Here is a 22,130-nt window from a genome sequence, read left to right on the forward strand (position 1 = left end):
CTGTCACCTCTCAACATCTATGTTATGAGGAATATTCCTCCCTCTATATTCTCAGTTAATGACTGCATATAGACCTATTAGCAAGCATGTTTTAACCCTCTGAGTAAAATCTATGTTTCATAGTTTTTGTTCTTTTTGCCTGGAAAAATGCCCTGAACATTGCAGGAACTCAAAAAATATTTTGTGGATAATGCGTCATGTCATTGTAATGCTACACGGGGAAACTAAAAACTTTATTAGGTATCATTGTATAATAAGTGATCAAAAAACTAGGATTTTAGCAGTGAGTACTGATTAGGGCAGCTCGGCTATGAGTACCTGAGACCAAAAAAAAAATCATTTCTAAAAGAAGACAGAAGTTTGTTTCTCTCTTGTATAAAAGCAGGCTGGAGATCAATTGGAAAAACCGGTGTGGAGTCTCCACAGCCAGAGACCCAGGCTTTTTCCAGCTTCTCACTCTACCATTCCTAGGGTGTGGCCTTCATCCTCATGTTCCAAATGGCTGCTGGAGATGCAGCCCTCGTATCTATATTCCATAAACCAAAAGAGTAGAAGAGAAGAAGAAAATATCATCCCTGACGTTCAAAATGATTTCCTCTACTTGCATCTCACTGAGCAGAACACATATACATGGTCTCACAGAGCTACAGGGGTGGCTGACAAATGTGGTCTTTATTCAGGGGAGAAGAGTGCTCAACTAAATGTGAAGTTAATATGAGAGTAAGGTGGAAAATGGATATTTGATGGAGGGAAAAGTACAGACATACAGGTCTCTTCTGGCTTCAGTTGCTAACTCTCTTACCACTTTTGAAATTCTATCCTTTATTCTGAAAATAACTGGGAAATAGAAACTAGAAGATTCCTGATCCCCATCACAGCTATTCAAACTTTGGTTGTTTTCAAATGCGACCTCCTTCACCCAGCATTCTCAGATTCTTCCTCTTGCTTATCTGACCCTCATGAACTATCCAAGCACTTACTGTGCCTCTCCTGGATGTGCGCCATTTTTTTTTTTAACCTCACATTGTAGTTATTTGTGTGAGTTCACATTTCCCCCACTAGATTGTAGACATCTTGAGGACAGAGTCAGTTTTAAAATCATGTCCCTGGCTTCTTGATGTCTTACACACGCTAAGGATTTAATATTTGTTCCACAGGTGAACCACTGTCCCGTACCTGAGGGAGAGAAGTGACAACCTGGCATGTACCCATAGGCATGCAAGGGAGATGTCCGTGTTATCTTTAGTGGTTGCACAGATAATGTGCTGTGGAGATTATTTCATTTTGTTATGTGGCTTTGGTAAAAAGGAAAAATGAGTTTGTTTCAGGACTGCAGGGAGCTTTTTAATGTAACTGATGTGAGAGTCTCAAGATTTGGGATAAAATCCTACCCCAACCTGCTCATGAAAGCCTCACGTCTGCAAAACTCACCATTACCAAATGACATGGTGCAGAAAGGTTGTTAGGAAAGGCTAATGCCTATACATCTGGTGTAATGAAGAAATGGGAGGGTTAGGCACGGGAAACCACAGCTCCAACAGAAGGAGCTGAAAAGATATAGATAAGATTAGTGACATATGTAAAGGCCCAGATACTGTGTGACAAAGTCTACCCAGCTGAATAGGCTGAAGCCAGAAGTAATAGGAAGGCCATGTTCTCCCTAATCCTCCAAGATAAGCTGTTCCATCCAGAATTATCAGCCAACAATCTTCAGGGTATCAGGCTGAAAATGAAGTTTCAGACTGCTTTGATTCCTCATCCATAAATGAGAAAGTGCCTGAAGGATCTTTATTTATTCTCGCTCCCACCGAAACACTCTTCAAAAAGTGCCAATATACTAGCAACAGATGCATAAAGCCTCCCTTCGTTTGATTGACGGAACATGATATGAAGCAACCCTCACTTGACATTTCAGTTTCATAAGGCTCCTAGCAGGGGGAGGAAAAAAAAAATCTTGAAAAAAATTCACTAGAAAATAAAGAGGATTTATGCAAACTCACATGAATGTTTTCAGAATCAAATTTAACAGTTTTATTTCTCTGCAGCCCTTATTCTATATTTTGGGTTGCAGATGAATCATTTCAGCAGGAGTAATTTCAGCCATTTGCTTATTAATGTTTATGGCTTATTAAAACAAAGTATTTACATATTAATGTTTGTTGATTACTGGATGTTTAAGTTGCTTAGTTGTAAATGATTGAGATATTCACTCTGGGGAGGAGATATTTAATTTGGTGTTGTGTGTGCTTTAATTTAGATTTCAAAATAAGTAATTGAATGAGAAAATGTCATCTACACCTATGCATTTCAGTTTTGAAAGGTCATCCCGTGGTTAGTTTATACATCTTCAAATTCTTGTCACATTGCTCAATAAGATATTAAAGTCAACTTCACCCTATACATATTTCTTTCAATTGACATATAAATGTTCTGTTTGAAATAATAACTAAATTTAATGCCTACATATTTCTTATGGAAGAAAGGTTGGAAAATCTTCTAAATGAGCCTAAGAGAAAGACACTAATTCTTTTTGTTTTATCAAAGGAATTTATTTTTACATTTAATTGCTCTCTGACTTTTTTTGCAGGTTATCTGAAGTTGGAGTTCTTCATGCTCTGTGGAAACTGTAGTATATAGAACTCCAGCATTTTCCTGACAAACATCAAAGCTACTTTGGATCTGGGGTTGACTTCACGTCCCTCAAAGAGCATTTCAAATGGCAATCTTCAGACTGCAAAGAAAACTTGGGGTGAGTAAGAGCAAAAGAAAGAATATACCAAACTTGACAAACCTTGGCTTGATAAAAGTCAGTTTCATTTCAAACATAATTTGCTTGTCTCCTCTTGTTTTCTCCACTTTCTAACCAGCTAAACAGTAGTGAGCAAACAAGTGTTGCCAATAACCATGTCATTTTTTCCCATGGTGCCAGTGGTGTTAGTGATGGAGTGGCTTAATATATTGGTTATTTTACCAGAAGGAAGTGGAAACTTGAGGGAAGGAAAGCAGAGTAACGATGTTCCTAGCAATGGTACTTTTGCTGGCACAGAGTTACTCTCAGAGAAGCCAGAAATGGGTTATGGAATTGCTCTTTCTTGATTGGATGAGAGATTGCTGTAATGTTTTCGGATTTTAACCAACTACCAAGAAGCTCTAAGGACTCTTCAACGACGAGTAATCTTCACCTTTGAAGAGAAAGCCTTGTCTGAATTCCTATAGCAGAAAGAGGAGGAATTAGGCTGCAAAGATTGAACAGACAGTATATAGAAACAAATATTTACATAAATTTAGGGAAATTCATTTTACTTCTTTGTGTCTCTGTTTGCTTTCTCCAGTTGTGCCTCCTCTTCCCCCCTAGTAGTAGATAGAATTCTACTCCCCCTTTCACTTAGTATTGGAATATTCATCTTTGATCCAATAATTCAAATGAGACATGCAAAATGAATGAAAGAGCATAGGATGAGGTGGAGTCTCGGGAGTATATAATTAGGCTCCAGAAAAAAAAATTAACTAAATTTAGCACATATGCTCAACTATGGACCCTGAATCGGAAATAGATTGTTAAATTTTAAAGCATTCATGAAACTGGCTCATGAGAAGTTCAAGACTTGGCTACCAAAGACATAGATGGGAAATGGATTTTGGCTAACAATTATTTATTTATTTATTTATTTGAGACAGAGTCTCACTCTGTTGCCCAGGCTGGAGTGCAGTGGCGTGATCTTGGCTCACTGCAACCTCCACCACCCAGGTTCAAGCAATTCTCTTGCCTCAGCCTCCTGAGAAGCTGGGGTTACAGGCGCGTGCCACCACGCCCGGGTAACTTTTGTATTTTTAGTAGAGACGGGGTTTCGCCATGTTGGCCAGGCTGTCCTCGAACTCCTGACCTCAGGTGATACACCTGCCTCAGCCTCCCAAAGTGCTGGGATTATAGGCGTGAGCCACCACGCCCGGCCCAGTCATTCATTCTTAATGACTCTAAACCCTTGAATCTATTTTCTCAGTTTGCTTGGTGATTAAATGGTATCATGGCACAAAATGTCATCTATTCATTTAAACCTCACAGAGACACCCAAGATAATACAGGCTAGGAGTGGGGATGTTGTAGCAGGACCTTCCATCCTCTCTAGGAAATGTAAAAATGTCCTGCAGTTTTTCAGAAGGATTTCATCATAACTGGACCTTGAATAAGGAGAGACCCTTATAATCAGCAGAGAGTAGTAGAATAAATCTGGTTGGCGTAGAAGCTTCTCCTAAAAATCCATAGTCCTTTTTGTAATGCTTATGGTGAGACTGGAATTTTGTATACTTCATCTCAAGTAAATTTCACGATAACCCTAAGAGATGAGTACTATTATATTCCTCATCTTACATAGAAGGAAACTGAGGCTTCTTTCTGAGCTTCACTGAGTAAGGTTAGGTAAATTGCTAAGACCACACAGCTAATACATAACCGAATCTAACTCCATATTCAGCTCTGACTACAAGTCCAGCCTATGGTCACCGCTTTATATGGCTAGTTTCTGACTCTTCGTCGGGAGTCACTTCTACACATTGCTTGCACATGCACTTACTCTATATTGTAATGAAAAAGAAACCAACCGTAGCCTATATTTTACTTGTAAAATCTTTGGATCTTCAGGCATAATGAAACTATTTCACAGTATGCAATGTGCACAGGATTGCCACAATATAATTACGGTATCAGTCAGTGTTGTGTGCATGTATGTGCTTAAAGGAGTCATTCCATCATTCTCAAATATACTTTCCATGCATAAGAATACAAACTTTGCTAAATGCATCGTGTCAGAATGACACTTATAATTTCAGGATATGTACAAATTAAATACACCACTTAAAATGCAAAAACCTCAAATAGACTAGATTCTAAAGCTGGCCATTTAACACATAATTATTGATTAACTCATGCTATGCTATACAGGCAAATCTTACATTTAGTTGACTTTGGTACAAGTCACATATAAGCTGGTGCATTTTACTGTAACTCATGGTCACTATTAATTGTCTAAATTTCTTACAAATGCAGATCGTTGCTGTTAGAGGAGCTAGACATGAATGTGGACAAATCAAGATTCCCTTTCTCCCTCACCAGGCCTCCTATACAAGTCAGTAGCAGATTATATAATAGATTATGTTCAAAATAAAAAGTATGCTTTTTTAAAGACATAATCATACTCTCATTAGCACAGGAGATGCCTTGTTGGAAATGGGAATGCTAAATAAATCAGCATGATAGAGTGTGAAGATGTGGTTCCTATGTATTGAATATATGGCATATGTTCAATCATTTACAGTGCCTGAAATAGTCCCTGTTCGAGAATAGACACTCAATAAATATTTGAATGGATTCTCCATTCACTTGAACTCCCTTGAAATCATCACAAGTCATGGGACATTATTTCTTCTGGATATCAGCCACGCCATTGTAGTCCTTCTTCCTGTCTGCAGGGATGTCTGCCTGCCATCTGCCTATCCCAGTTGTGACCTGATCTTTAGCCCCTGCTTCCCCTCCTGCAAATTTTTCCCTTGAGAGCACCTCAAGGGAAAGCCACCATCACCCTTGAATTTTAAAATCACACTTGCTAGTCTTACTTGCACTATTGCCCCACTTCTGCCATGTTTAGTAACATACTTTTTATCAGCTATTATGCGAAATAATTGTTCAGCTGAACACAAAGCAACAGCAGAATTAGAGACTCAAGAGAGTCCACAAACTCATTGATAAAACTTTCAAACTGAGGAGAGTGGTCTGTTCCCATTCACAGACAGAGCCAAGCACTGCAATGTACTCTTCTTCTGTACTGGCTGCCCCATCATAAGAGAATCAAGAATCCATTACATTGAACATAGATCTTTAATAAAAGTATTTCTGAGACAGAGTAATATAACAAATCAGTAGTATAGGAGGAAGTCTTAAATATATGCCTGTATTCTAGGTATAAAACAAAAGATTTGTATTGTTTTGCTCTTTTATTTTTAAATTTATTTTATTATGCATACCATAAAGTGTACAAATTTAAAATATCTATTTTCATGAATTTTACAAAAGAAACACAACCACCACACAGCCCAGATTTAAATAATTATCAGCCAACCAGAGACCTCTCTCATACCCACTTCTAATCATTACTTACCCTATTCCCACCCCACATCAAAGGAGCTCTAAAATTGATTACCAAAGATCAGTTAACCTGTCTTTTTATTTATTATAAATGTATTACATCGTGTAGACTTCATATACTGTAGGCTCAATTGTGTCTTCTTCACTCAATCTTTTACCTGTAAGATTCGTCCATGTTGTTGTTGCTATTCTCATTGCTATGTAGTATTCCACTGTATTATAATTTCACAGTTAATCCATTCACTTTGTAATGGACTTTTGGATTTTCATCAGTTTGGGACTAAGGTGAATAATGGTGTTATAAACATTCTTGTACACATTGCAGTGCACGTTCTTAACATTTCCGTTGGAAATGCAATCATGCGCCACATAATGACATTTCAGTCTGTGACAGACTACATATATGACAGTGGTCACATAAGATTATAATACAGTATTTTTACTATAGCTTTTCTATGTTTAGATACACAAATACTTACCTTTGTGTTATAACTGCCTGTGGTATTCAGTACAGTAACATGCTATTCAGGTTTGTAGCTTAAGAGCAATAGGGTAGACCGTGTAGCTTAGGTTTGTAGTAGGCTGTACCAGTGATGAAATTGCCTAACAATGCATTTCTCAGAACATTTTCCCATTGTTTAAGTGATGCATGACTGTATATTTAGGAGGGAAATTATTGCATTACAGGATAAATGCATTGTTAGTTTTTAAAAGGTATTGCCAAACTGTTTCCCAATGTGGATGAGAATTCTCAGTTACTCTATGACCATCAAGCACTTGCTATATTCTGGGGATTTGGGGTTTGAGTTTGTTGTAATCATTCTTGTGGATGTATAGTAGTAATTCTATGTGATTCTATTTGTGTTTCCCAGATGCCTAATGCTGTTGAACACCTTTTCATGTGCTTATTGGTCACTTGAATATTCTTTTTCATAAAATGGTTGTTAAAATTATTGGCCATTTTCTTGCTGGCTATTTATTTCTTATTGATATACAGAAGACATAGATTAACATATAAAATACATGTATAGATCCACAAAATCATAGGAATTCTTTGCTGGAGATATATGGCAAATTTCTTCCATTCTCTCACTAGTCTTTTTATTATCTGAATGAGATCATCTAATAAAATAAAGTTCTGAATTTTAATTCATTCCAATTTATCAATCTTTCCTTTTATGGCTATTAGCAGCACTCCAGGATTTGAAAAAGAAAAAAGAAAAAAAAACTGCCCAACTGAAGGTTAAAAAAAAAACTCTTTTAAGAAGCTGCATGGTTTTAACTTTCTCATTTAGTTCTATGATGTTTCTGGAATTGATTTTTTGTATATGGCATAAATTAGGGGCCAAGATTTTTTTAAGTTGGGATATAAAATTAATCTAGCACTATGTTTAAAATGCACCTCATTTTACATTGCACTACAGTGGCACATTTGTTGTAAATAAGTTGTTTATGTGAATCTGTCACTGGGCTCTTTTTTCTCTTCATCTATTTATCCATCTTGGCATCAATACTGTTTTAATTAATACAGTCTCAATAAATGCTTACATAAAATCTCCAACATTCTTTCTCTTCTTCAAGATTACCTTTGCTATTCTTGCCAAATCTGAAATTTTTATTGTCATTTTATTGAACCTGTAGATAAATTTAGAGAGAAGTGACATCTTAAACAATAGCCTCCTAATTCTTAAAAATGGTATGACTCTTCATTTATTTAGGTAGTTTATCTCATTAATCTTTTTTTAGTTTTCTGTGCAGAAATTTTACACATACTTTGTTAAATTTATCCCTGGGTATTTTATTTTTTATACTATTATACCTGTGTATTTTTCAGTTTTTGTACATGATAATTTTTTGCTAATATATAAAAGTATAATAATGTCTTTGATATTGCTCTGTGTTTATACATAGAGTTTCTAGATTTTCAATGTAAACAATCTCATCATCTGTAAATAATATGGTTTTTCCCTCTTCTTTCAATATTTATACCTTTCATTTTTCTTGCTGACTAGGATCTCCAGTAAAATGTTGAGTAAAAGTGATGGTAACTGATATCATTATGCCTTTCCAAATTCAGGATAAAAAGTTTCAACAATTCAACCTTAAGGATTATTTGTATAATTTTGAAGATATCCATTATTAGATGGAGAAAGTTTCTTTCTATTTCTAGTTTACTAAGAATTGTGTCATGAATAAGTGTTATCTTTTATCAAATATTATTAGTAACCTATGGATATAATCATGTTTTTTCTTCTTTATTTTATAAATGAAATGAATTACATCCATTGACTTTTTGAATGTTAAACCAATCTTGCATTCCTGGACAAAGCTAACTTGCTTTCCATTATTCTTTATATGTGCTTCTGGATTTAATTAGCAAAGCTTTGGTTTAGACATTTTGCCTCTATGTTACTGAGAAATATATGTTCGCAAAATAATTGGTACCTGCTTCTGAATTAGTGGCATCAAGTGGCTTTCTGCAGATGTTTTGTAAAGGGGCCAATAACCTCTTTCAACCAGGATACTGATATTCAGTGCTGTGTCTCTTATACGATAATAAGGCTTAGACATCCCTGAGCAAATTTAGCTAAGAGTTTTGAGTTTTATGAGTTCTCCTGGGCCCTGGATCTTCATAGCAAGTGGTAGAATAGAGGCACTGGCTCAGAGCTTGGTGGACATGTCTCTGAGCCCACAGCTTTCTCTTGTAGATAGGTACAACAAATCCACGGAACAACGGTTTGCCTTCAGGATAAATTCCAAACTCTTTAATACAGAAGCCAAGACCTGTGGGTCCTGGGATCTACAGATCTCTCTAGCTTCATATCTTACTCTGCTTCCTAGCTCCCTCTTGTAATCTACAAGTCCAATGCACTATCCATTGCACTACAGAGCCAGGTCCTCTTGCAATCTGTATGGTTCGTATGTACTGACTTACTTATAGTTCCTTGAATATATCAAGCTTTCACTCACTTTAGAGACAGGACCACCTTTTCTCCTGCCAGGACCTACCTTTTCTATTTAGGTCTTTTCTTTTTTAGTGTGCCTTATTATATACAGAGATATCACAGAGGATGGCTACTATGTCTTACTAATCTTTTTATCCTACAAACTTGACCAGTATATAAGAGGCACTCTAAAACAATGTTCGTTTGAAATGAATGAATTAATGAAAATGTATTTACTACAAGTCTCCTATGTTCAGTGTCATCTCAGTGTAAGAACTAAAGAATAGGCCGGGCTCGGTGGCTCATGCCTGTGATCCCAGCACTTGGGAGGCCGAGGCGGGCAGATCACCTGAGGTCAAGTGTTCTAGACCAGCCTGGCCAACATGGCGAAACCCCGTCTCTACTAAAAATTAAAAAATTAGCCAGGTGTGGTGGTGGGCACCTATAATCCCAGCTACTCGGGAGGCTGAGGCAGGAGAATTGCTTGAACCCGGAAGGCAGAGGGTGCAGTGAGCCGAGATTGTGCCACTGCACTCCAACCTGGGTGACAGAGCAAGACTCTAAAAAAAAAAAAAAAAAAAAAAGAACACAAAGATAAGTGAGAAAAGCAATAACATCACTAATTTATTCATTAATTAAGTCAGCAAATAACTACTGAATATGGATAATTGACATCTTTATGCTTTCTGAATTCAGGGTTAAAATGTTCAGTAATTCAACTGTAAGTTGATTATTTTTGTATATTTTTGACATTGTGTATAGCTTTTGCTAGGCAGAATGCTACGTATAGTCAATGGATGAGGCAGAAACACCCAAGTTTATAGTCTGTCTGGGGAGGGAGAGAATCAAGTTAACATAAGAAAAACAAAGGTGTGAATTTTAAAATTATAACTTGAAATATGTTCCACAAAGGGAAAAAACACAGCATTAAGTTTCAGAACATAGAGAATGGGGAATGCTTATTTCAGAGAGAACTTTCAAGGTAGCCTCACTGAGGTGTTATATTAGGCCATTCTTTCATTGCTATAAAGAAGTACCTAAGACTGTGTAATTTACAAGAAAAGAGGTTTAATTGGCTCACGTTCTTCAGGTTATGCAGGATGCATAGCAGCTTCTGCTTTTGGAGTGGGGGGTACCAGGAAGCTTCCAATCATGGCAGAAGGCAAAGAGGGAGCAGTCATCTTACACAGCAGGAGCCAGAAGCAAGAGAGGGGCAAGGGAGGTGCCACACGTGTTTAAGGGACCAGATCTCATGAGAACTCACTCACTCTTGTGACGACAGCACCAAGGGGGATGGTGCTAAACCATTCATGAGAAATCCACCCCCATGATCCAATCACCCTCCACCAGGCCCCACCTCCAACAATGGAAGTACAAATCACCATAAGATTTGATGGGGACACAGATTAAAACCATATTAGGTGGTTACTATTAAGGAGCCAGTCAAAACTCTTACCTTTACACAGTTCTGAACCAGGGTACTTAACCAGATCATAATTTTATTCAGCTTGGTTTATCTCAGCAGTTCTCAAAGTATTGTCCAGATACCAGTAGGGGTTCCAAAACTCTTTCAGAGGAGCCGTGAGGTCAAAACTCTAATACTAAGATCATGATATTATCTTGCCTCTTTTACTCTCATTATCTTATGAAGGTATGGTGATTTCCAGAAGCTACATGGCATGTGAGATGTCACATTAGATTGAATGAAGAAAGTGTCCTTTATTAAACCAAACATTAATGAGATTTGCAAAAATATGTGTAATAGTGTCATTTCCTCACTCAATGTTTTTGTTTTAGACAATATAGTTATGTTGATAAAAACATGTTATTTGGCCGGGCTTGGTGGCTCACTCCTGTAATCCCAGCACTTTGGGAGGCTGAGGCGGGCGGATCACCTGAGATCAGGAGTTCGAGACCAGCCTGACCAACATGGAGAAACCCCGTCTCTACTAAAAATACAAAATTAGCTGGGTGTGGTGGCGTGCGCCTGTAATCCCAGCTACTCAGGAGGCTGAGGCCAGAGAATCTCTTGAACCTGGGAGGCAGAGGTTGCAGTGAGCCGAGATCACACCATTGCATTCCAGCCTGGGCAACAAGAGAGAAACTCCATCTGAAAAAAAAAAAAAAAAAAAAGCGTTATTTACGTTAACATGTCATGGGTTTATTATTGCTATTTTACAATAATTTAACAAACACCTTAAAAATTTCCAAGTTTTAATTTTCAGTATGGTAAAAATTGATAGATAAAGCCCCATAAACCAAAGTTCTTTTGAGTTCTCAAACAAATTTAGGAATATAAAGAGGTTCTGAGATTTAAAATTCTGGGAACTACTGGTTTTGCTAGTAAAATTAAGGACAGGTAAAAAGAATATTATCACTAGACCAACTGAAAGATACCTAAGATGATATACAAAAAATGATCCCTGCTAACCTTCCAAGTTTGGACATAAATTGAAAACATCTGTCTGAAAACTAAAACATTCAGTCAAACATCTCCAATGTTCCAAAAATCCCAATGTGTAGCAGGTTATGGACAAAACATTATGAGTATTTGAGTGAGTGGGGGCAGGGCTCCATGAGGAGGAAGGTTCTGGTGCCCCATAGACCCAGACTGAGTGTTTTCCATTTTAATTGGAAAACTTTGCAGCCTCTTGTTTATAGCACAGGGGATAGGAAATCAGGCATTTGTAAGTGAAATAAAAATAGAACCAACTCTTCAATTTAAACTTCTGGAATCTTTTCCTTGAAATGTTGCCTGCAGTTCTCTCTACCCAATTATTCTGCACCAGGACTGCTCAGCCACTGTCCGAGATGATCAATCCTGAACCTAACACCATAAAATATTCAATCGCTCCATACCTTGGCCTGCTCTCTGGGCATTGTAAGTACAGCACCTCGGTCATATTTTTGCCTAATTTTTACTCTTATCAGTAAAACTAGAAGTAATAAGACTCCCAATGATAAGAGATCATTATGAAGGAAAAGTTTCTTCAACATTTATTTTTTAACACTTAAGTTCATTCTTCTGTAATTCCAAAGAAAAATTATCCATTTTATCTTGTAAAATTATATATATTTTACATTTTATCTGAAATGAAACTAGAGCCCTCCCCACCACCAAGAAGTCAAGAACAAAAAAAGCCCACTAAAAAAAGAAAAGATTGAAAAATAGCAGAATATATTAAATTGGAAGATTATTGTGGATTTTCTTATAGTCTTGATGTCCTGTACCCTAAGAAACATTTTTTCCACCAGACTTTGCAAGCAGAAATTATCAGATTACTTTGTGAATCCTTCTATTTGAATGTAACTTTTTGAAGGTTCTAGCCTACTTTTCCTATTGTAAATATGCTCGTGCAAATGTATATGAAGTAATATGTATGAAAGTGCTATACACTATAGTACAGTAACATATTGGATTATTGTTGTAAGTAAACAAAGCAAAATAAAGGCCAGGCATGGTGCCTCATGCTTGTAATCCCAGCACTTTGGGAGGCTGAGGTGCATGGATCACTTGAGCTCAGGAGTTTGAGACCAGCTTGGGCAACATGGTGAAACCCTGTCTCTATCAAAAATACAAAAATGAGTTGGGCATGATGGCACATGTCTGTGGTCCCAGCTACTCTGGAGGCTGAGGTAGGAGGATTGCTTTAGCCTGGGAAGCCAAGGCTTCAGTGAGCTGTGATCACCCCAGTGCACTCCAGCCTGGGTGACAGAGTGAGACCCGGTCTCAAAATAAATAAATAAATAATTGTTTTAAAAAATAAAGCAAAATAAAATATGATCTTTTTAAGTAAAAGCTATTGATGATATTCCTATTTAATCAACTTCCATCAATCTGTAATAATGCCTTGCTGAATCCAAAGTCTCCTTTTCAATTGACTAATGGAACATTTCTAGACTGACCCATTGGAGTATAGATGCCATCAAGTAATCCATCTGTAATCTGGAGCCACTTTTGTTTAAAGCTGTCCAAGTGCTTCTTGGATACTTATTAATCTATTCCAGAAAGATTCTCTATTAGCAAAGTTCTACAATATGCATTCCCCTACCTGCCTGAGTATTGAACCAAAAAATAATGGTTTGTTGGTATTATAGTAGACAATGGCCAAACTTTACCATTATGTCTATAATTATTTACACAAATTTATTTAAGTTCAATGATACATTTTCCAGAGCTAAACTTTTCAATTCAGAAAGTCAATGGGTTTTCTGAACTTAAAAAAAAAAAAAAGAAAAGAAAAGTCAAGCATTAGAATAACAAACTCATGATAATTGTCATTCCTGTTCTGAGGACTCAGTTTGTTTGAAAAGATTTAACTACAAAAAAGAAAAACAGTATTCAATGAATGTGAGGATGTGGACTCATTCATATATTTCCTTGAAATAGATTGTTAATAATAGTTAAAAAGACAATACCACACTGTAAGATGAAACTACTTCAATGTAATTATTCGGTCATCAAAGACTATGAACATATAAATACAGAATTATGTAATATCTTCCATAAAGTGGCTATTTACTTCAAGGTCATCATATCACTTTAACATTCTTAAGATTTTCAGTATATTATGACTATGATTTGGAAAGGTGAGGGGAGGTCTGCAGAAAATATTTTACTTCATGGATATGCTTGTGTGTATGATCTTAATTATTCACCAAAGTTTCTATGTTTCATCTTCATTTCCCTGATAGTATTACTCTAAAATGAGGAAATGGAGGCCCGGCCCGGTGGCTCAAACTTGTAATCCCAGCACTTTGGGAGGCCGAGGTGAGCGGATCACGAGGTCAGGAGATCGAGATCATCCTGGCTAACACGGTGAAACCCCGGCTCTACTAAAAATTCAAAAAAAATTAGCCGGGCATGGTGGCAGGTGCCTGTAGTCCCAGCTACTCGTGAAGCTGAGGCAGGAGAATGGTGTAAACCCGGGAGGCAGTGAGCTGAGATCGCGCCACTGCACTCCAGCCTCGGTGACAAAGCAAGACTCCCTCTAAAAACAAACAAACAAAAAAAAAAAAAAAAAAAAGGAGAAAGAAAAGGGAAAGATGTAAAAATGTGTTTTCTTCTTAAATCTTTTACCATCCTCAACAAATACTGTTGAGAACTTCACCCCTGGTTACTAAGGGGAAAAAATTTACAATGCATGTTTGGCACACAGATGTCCAAAGGAGACACCGCCTATCCTTAAGTGTATCATATGCTTAGAAAGAAAGACATCTTTCTGAGGAAAAAGAATAGGCAAGGGTGGAATTCCAACTTTCAACTTTATGATATAAATAACTTTGCTTATATTGAAGAAGCAAAAAGAGCAAGGAACCTTCAATAGTCCTTACACATTTCTGGGAGGTAGTAGCTAGTGCCATGCCCTACACTGCCCAGCATTCACAATAACTTACAACAATAAAATCATAGCTTTTGCCCCAAATAATTTCATCTGTCAATCATACATGATAAATTGGATTATGAGATTATTAGCACATAGTTAAATGTATTTAAATTGCCATTTGTACAGCCGATGGAGATTTCTATAAATGAACACTAGCACCAGAGCCTATACAACATGGAAAATAGCATACGTAGCATAAATCAGGCAAAATATTTGGGATCATGTATGCTTAATATGTGATACATCTGAACATTTTTCATTAGCATTTTGGCGTTTTCTTTCTCCAGCCTAGCTCTAGGTTGTGTTGCTAATGGACAATATAGAGGGTATAAAGTATCCAACTTCCTTCTTCTTTTCCTTAGTTGGAGCTGAGCAATCCATTGGCACATTCAGTGGGGCAGGAGTGGTTGGCAGGGTTAGGGCTGATGAAGAAGCCTGTGAAATCACAGTATTGACTACTTAGGGGTGTTGAACAAATAAATGAATAAATCGACAATAATGGCAAGCAGGTTTCTCACCTTTGGAGAAGAAATTACAAATATAGAAAGATGAATGCTGCAATTAAACCTGCAGTACTGAATTGGAATTGGAAGTGTCAGTGTAGAATCATGGTTTTTAAATATACATAAACAGAAATAGACAGAGCTGTAGGTGTGCACGAGTGGGCGTGTGTATACAGGCACATCTTTTCTAGCTCCATCTGCAAAAAGGGCCTAGATGCAATGACACCCTGATAGAAATAAATATCCAGGGTGCTCAGGTGTTGATTTCAAAGTAGTAGCATTCGCTACTAAGGAAAAACCAAAGGTCCTTGGTAAGTGACTGAATCAAGGACTAGAGCAGGGAAACAACAAAATAAGCCTGGAATATCTTGTGCCAGAAAGTAAAAGCATGTTCAAAGAATTGTGAGGGCAAGTCAAAAGGACAAAAAAGCCAGCTTGAAAGGGCTTTTACTAACAAAGCCTGGGACAACTTGATCATCAAGTATTATAATTATAATATTGGAGTGTAACTCATTGAGTAAAAGAAGATTCTGAGCCAATACTGGTATACATGGTAGGCAGATAGATAAGATAAATGATATACGGATGGATGAATGGATGGATAGATGGATGGGTAGATAGATGGACAGATAGCTCTACCTTATAGCAGAATAACATATATGTAAAGAGAATGATAGATTATACAAAATCACCATTTACCACCCAGTATAGAAATAATTTATATAGGCAAAGGTCATCAAAGGATGGTAAAACTAGTGGGTGAAAGCTCAATGAGAAAGAAGATATTTATAGTCTCAAACTATTCCCCACAAATTACTTAATTATTCATTACTTAATACGTACAAAACACATATTAAATATTCTAAACCCAGAAAATACCATCTAAACAAAGTGGTAAGACTTAAATAGCACCAAGAATGAGACAACGAACATCATGTACCTGCAGAAATCATGTACTAAGAACACAACATCAATACATGGTACTTCCTCATACAATGTATAAATCACAAAGAAAACATGAGATGAAACTAAATTCTGGAACATTCTGCAAAATAATTGTCTTATATTCTCTAAGAATACCAAGGTAATAAAGACAAGGAAAGACTGAGGTGCCGGGCGCGGTGGCTCACGCCTGTAATCCCAACACTTTGGGAGGCCTAGGCGGGCGGATCACGAGGTCAGGAAATCGAGACCCTCCTGGCTAACATGGTGAAATCCCGTCTCTATTAAAAATACAAAAAAATTAGCTGGACGTGGTGGGGGCGCCTGTAGTCCCAGCTACTCGGGAGACTGAGGCAGGAGAATGGCGTGAACACGGGAGGCGGAACTTGCAATGAGCCGAGATGGCGCCACCACACTCCACCTGGACAACAGAGAGAGACTCCGTTTTAAAAAAAAAAAAAAAAAAAAAAAGACAAAGACTGAGGAACTGTTCCATATTGAAGAAAACTGAAGAAACATGACAACTAAATGCCACATGTGATCTTGGATTGGATCCTGGACTTCATAAAGAATGTTATGATAATTGGCAAAATTTGAATAGGGTCTATGGATTGGATGGTAATATGTTATCATTGTCAATTTCCTAATTGTAAAGATTTAATTGTGATTACATAGGAGAGTATCCTTGTTTTTAGGAAACACACATTGAAAGTAATAAGATACTATGTCTGAAACTTACTCTCCAATGCTTCAGAAAAGTATATAGTAATATGCACATATTATGCATATTGTGTGTTGTTTGCATGTACAGAGAGAAAGACAGACAGAGAGAATGGTAAAATAAATGCACTAAAAGAATATTTGGGAACTTGATTGAGGAGTACTATCAAGATTGAGAGATCTTTGTGTTGTTTCTGCATCTTTTCTATAAATTTAAAATCATTTCAAAATAAAAAAAGAAAAAAGCTTAATTTTCAGTACTCCTCAATAAAATAGCAGGAAGCCCTCTTTTTTAAAACAACAAATATGTGTGTGTACACATACACACACAAATACAAGAAGCAATGGCCCAGAGTCTACAAACAATAATTCAAGCTTATATTAAACTATCAAAATATAACAAGGAAAAATACTTGTCCATTTCACCCAGTTCTGTTTCCCAGAAGATAAATCTCAAAATTTGGGTTCCAATTTTATGTCCACTTTTCTCTATTTCAATTTATTGATTTCCAGTTTCTCAGAGAATTATTTTGGCAGATTGTACCTTTTCTAATATTTCTCAGTGAGGCCACCTTCCAAATACTCTGTCTAAAGTTTTATAAATGTTCTCAATATAACCACATATCATATCTCTCCCATGTGGAAAAATAGAGAGATTTTAAAAATTCATACACAATACCTAGCATTTTAATTTGAGGAATTGTGCCTGAAAAGTAACTTTTTCTCCCCCTAGTGTTTGGACGTAAAGCATGGGGCCTTGGATGGTAGGCAGGGAAGACCAGTATTACTAGAGGTGTTTCTTTCCAGGATAGGAGTTTTGTAATACAATAAATTTCATGTTTTCTGTGTGATTTTCTTTAATTCTAGATATTATCTTTCATGATTAAAGTTTAAGACTATCTTCTAGTTAGGATATCTTTTAGAAAGAAAATATTGGTCTCAGTATGTGAGTGATAAGCTATAATAAGCAATTCTCTGTGTTACACTCTTTTAAGTTTTAAAATTTTAAATCAATTAACAACTGAGTTTTAGGAAGTATATTAGTCAGGGTTCTCTAGAGGGACAGAACCAATAGGATATATATATGTAAAGGGGAGTTTATTAGAATTGACTCAAACTATTATAAGGTAAAGTCCCACGACAGGCCATCTGCAAGCTAAGGAAACAGAGAAGCTAGTAGACTGGCTCAGTCTACATCCAAAAGCCTCAAAATCAGGGAAGCCAACAGTGCAATGCTTAGTCTGTGGCTGAAGAACTGAGAGCCCCCAGGTGGCCACTGGTCCAAGTCCCAAAGTCCAAAGGCTGAAAAACTTGGAGTCTGATATCCAAGGGCAAGAGAGGAAGCAAGCCTCCCGCAGGCCATGGGAAAAAAGAGCCAGACAGAGAAGACACAGCAAGCTGCTTATCCCCTTCTTCAGCCTGCTTTGTTGGCGCCACGATGGCAGCCAATTGGATGGTGTGCACTCAACGTTTAGGGTGGGTCTTCTTCTCCCGGTCCACGGGCTCCATGTCAGTCTCCTCTGGCAACACCCTCACAGACACACCCAGAAACAATACTTCATCAGCCATCTAGGCATTCTTCAACCCAGTCAACTTGACACCTAATAGTAAATAACATAAAAGTTATAAACTTCTCCCCCAAAAGAAACTAAATGCTGTGTTTGCTATATTGTGATGATGAAAAAATTGAGTTTTGGTAGAAATCTAGTGTTACAGAAGTCCCAGCTAGATTCAAAATGGTGATGATGAGATGATGATGTCGATAGTAGTGGTAGCGATGGTGCTGATTGTGAGGATGATTATAAAGAAGAAGGAAGAGGGAATTAGAATGACAATGTTAAGGATTATATGTACCAACATTTGAGAGCCTATTTAGGTCCTGTTTTAAGGCCCCACATACCCTTAGCATACTTAATCATTAAATAACTCCATGAGGTAAGTATTATCATTATGCACATTTTAGAAGTGAAAAATAATTAGTTCCAGAGAGATCAGGTAAATTGCCAAAGGTCACAGAATGAACAAAAGGTAGAACCAAGCTCCAAACCCAGGTCAATATGTCTCCCTCGCAGTAACGTGTTGAATTGGGAGTTGCCCTTCTCCTTCCTGGCCCCTCTACCAACACACATCAACTATATTCCCTGAATGTTCACACAACATAGAAGTTGCATGGAAAATAATTTTAATCCTGTCCACTGTTATACTTCAGATATACAGACATATATGTCTGACATATATAGGGCGACCATGGAAGCAACATTATAGATGGCAACCAAGAAGCCTGTGTGTTAGAGAAGAGAGAAATTCATAAGTGAGGGCAGCCTCGGTAACTGCTTGAAGGGAGCAAGAGCAGTGGTTCGTGATACAGACGCTACTAGAATCCACACTAACCTAGAGAAAGTGTTTCTCTGCTCTGGGAGGATGAAAACTAAATTGCAAATCTGAAAGAAAAACAACCGAAGATTCCAGCAACTCTGCTGAGTGGCCTTCTCTCCGTCTCACTGCCACTGAATAGGGGATGTAAGAGGGAGAAGGTACTACCCGGATCACGGTGGGGAAAGCAGTCACGTCAATCATGTTCAAGGTAGAGAAGGTCAGCACAACTGCCTGGGCAGCCAGAGGGGACATCAAGAGCCAGCAGGCATTGGAGCAGTCCAGCACTCAGCCACCAAGAAGGACAAGCTGAGAAAGAGCTGCAGCAGAGGCAGGCAGGGGAGCAGCAAAGCTGGGGTATGCATTTCAAACTAGAACACCTTTCTTGGAAACCTGAACTGAGACCCCAAAAAACAGAAGGACTGAGTTTCTCTGTTTAAGGGTGAGAGCTCTTCAGTTCTGAGACCTAGAAGTAAAGCCTTAAAGTTGCCTATTCTCAGGTCTACAGAGTCTAGGCACCCAAGCATGCTTGGGTTAACACTAATTTAATAACAGGCTACTCTATTTTTAATAAATATCTAGATTTGTTTTCTTGTATTGAGTCCTTAAGATGCCTACTTTTACTTCATAAGTTTCTGTCATAAAAGATGAGCCAGGAAAAAGCAAACTATGATTCTGTGTGTTTTCCTAACAAACCATTCAACCATCCAAATGTGAAAACTGATGATTTGCTATCTTTCCAGACCGCTCTTCCCACACGGTGGTAAAAGCTTGTTTAGACATTCAAATGGATCTGGTGTGCTACCATGACTTCATTCATTCACTCATTCAGCAAATATTTGTTGAACGTTTACTCTGTGCCAAGTACTTGATATGCACAAAGCAAAGATTCCCCACCCTCGTAAAGTTTGTAGTGTGGTGAGAGAAATCACTTACATAATGCACAATTAATAGGTTAATTATTGGGGATGTTAGAAGATCCAACTGCTATGGAGAAAATAAAAAGTCAAGCAGAGCAAAGAAATAAGAAATGGCAGACAAGGGTTGAAGTATGAAGGTTGAAGTATTAAGTTTTAACATTTCGTAATGGAAACGGTCAGAAATGTTTAATGTGATCCATTCCCAGGCTGTCTCCAAATGCTCCACCAACAACTCACTATAAGGTTGTCCAGATAAGAACTTCAAATTGGAATTATTTAACTTGAATTGTTCAATTCAAGTTATTAAATGTAACTATTTAACATTGTATAGGATGACATAATTGAGTGATACATCACAGAGTTGTATAGCTTTCAAAATGAAAAAGGTCTAATTAGAAAACGATGACTTCTCATCCTGTAGGTAAGAAAATTAGACCCTGAGAATTTAGGTGATTTGACTAAAATCACTGAGTCAGTAAATAGCATTAAAATGTAGTTTTATCAAAAAAGTGTTTTCTGTAAGCACAAATTTCAGTTTTTTTGTAATGAGTTCACTTCTCTATTTCCTGTTTACTTTTTATTCCTAATTCCCACACAATTAGGGAATTTCATTCCCAATTCATCCTGTTTCCCTCTGTCCTGCTCCTTATTTAGTTGTGTGTGTGTGTGTGTGTGTGTGTGTGTGTGTGTGTGTGTGTATCCTTTAAGGTGTTTCTTTATGCAGATACAAGAAAATATGAATATATTATTTAATCACTTGTAAATACAAAAATAACATGTAGATACTGCTTTATACTTTCATTTACTTAGTTGTCTTTTAAAAGAGATTCCTTACCTATTTCCTTAAATTCTGCAGTTCCTATTTTGCAGTGAAGAATATAATACTAGCAATGATCTTTTCTCAGTAGAGATTGAGACTGTGGAATAGAGTTCTTTAATCAAGGTGCAGATAACAGAAAGCCTGACTTACAGAGATTCAAACAAATAGGCATTTTATTCTCCTCTTACAACAGAATCCCTGAAGTTGGTGGTTGCTGGCATTGAGTCAGCAGTTCAGGGATGAATCAGGGACCTAGATCTTGTTTTCTCATGCTACCATTCTTGAAAGTTGGCTTTTATCTTCTTGCTTGCAATTGTAAAAGCCTGTTGTACCTTTAGGCATTATCTACATGGATGGAGAGAGGTGATTAAGAGGCCCCCTCCTCAAGCAAGTTTGCATTATTGTTCAGGAAAGAATGCCCTCCCTGCTAGCCCTCCCATTACACTTCACTGGCAAGAGTTGAGTCACATGCCCACTCTTAGATCAATCACAGGCCAAGAGGAATAAAATTACTTTAGCCATATAAACCAATCAGATATATTGGGATGCCAATTTTTTGTAATGGTTGCATAGTATTCCATTATACAGAAATAACTGGTTCTCTATTGATGGAATTCAGATTGCTTTCAATCTTACACTATTGCAAGCTATGCTGCAATGACTATTTCTGGAATTATGCTATTTTGCACAATTGCTACTTTATTTGAAAAATAAATATCTAGAAGTACAAATTATTTTAACCAATTTTAAATGGAAACAATGTTCTGAAATACGTAGTGCAGAACAAAACATGATGACATGTTTGTGAACATTATTTTTAGGTTGATTGATCTGATTTAATAATGTTTCATTCATTGATTCAACAATTATTTTTAGATTCACTACTATAGACAGAGCTCTGTATAATTTCAAGGAATACAACCACAATCTTTGCCTTCAAAGGACATAAAAGTTTGAGAATTTACCAGGCTGAAGTTAATTAATTTAAAACTTTTTCTAATTTAATGTATGTCTTAATATTGATAATGTTCAAATGGAGGCAATTAATAGACCTTTTTCTCCCCAAGGTATATATAATCATTTTTCCAACATGGAAAAGCAATCCTTCAAACTTTTAGACACTTTACTAAAATAACTTATCAGCCTTAGGGTTGCTATTAATATATTAATTTTGTCATTGTTATGGTGACTTCAAATAAGTCTAGTTTGCAGTTTGACACACTGATTCCTCTGGGTTTTTTTCTACACTTTAAGGTTTCACTGTGCTTCCCTGGATATAAGTTTTGTAAACCAGTTCCTGAAAGAGAGGGAACAATAGCCCAACTCTTAAAGAACAAAATATTATTTTCAAGATTGTTTTTGCCACATATTTTCAGGAAAG

General features: G+C 37.0%; 2 long non-coding RNA genes across 5 annotated transcripts in view; one reads left to right on the top strand and one right to left on the bottom strand.

Annotated features, from left to right (window-relative positions):
* Positions 1 to 22,130, top strand: part of LOC107127681 (uncharacterized) — a 63,504-nt gene that overhangs the window by 10,887 nt on the left and 30,487 nt on the right. Inside the window, exon 2 of the long non-coding RNA XR_006692623.3 lies at positions 2,588 to 2,749. This is a non-coding gene — a long non-coding RNA (uncharacterized lncRNA). The remainder of the gene's footprint in view (positions 1 to 2,587; positions 2,750 to 22,130) is intronic.
* The window catches only part of LOC123569097 (uncharacterized), a 44,736-nt gene continuing 36,936 nt past the window's right edge, over positions 14,331 to 22,130 (bottom strand). For all 4 annotated transcript variants that reach the window (XR_012423981.1, XR_010581747.1, XR_012423980.1 and 1 more), the window contains one exon: positions 14,331 to 14,906. This is a non-coding gene — a long non-coding RNA (uncharacterized lncRNA). The remainder of the gene's footprint in view (positions 14,907 to 22,130) is intronic.

Source organism: Macaca fascicularis, chromosome 15 (genome assembly GCF_037993035.2).
Source record: "Macaca fascicularis isolate 582-1 chromosome 15, T2T-MFA8v1.1".
Lineage (NCBI taxonomy): Eukaryota > Metazoa > Chordata > Mammalia > Primates > Cercopithecidae > Macaca > Macaca fascicularis.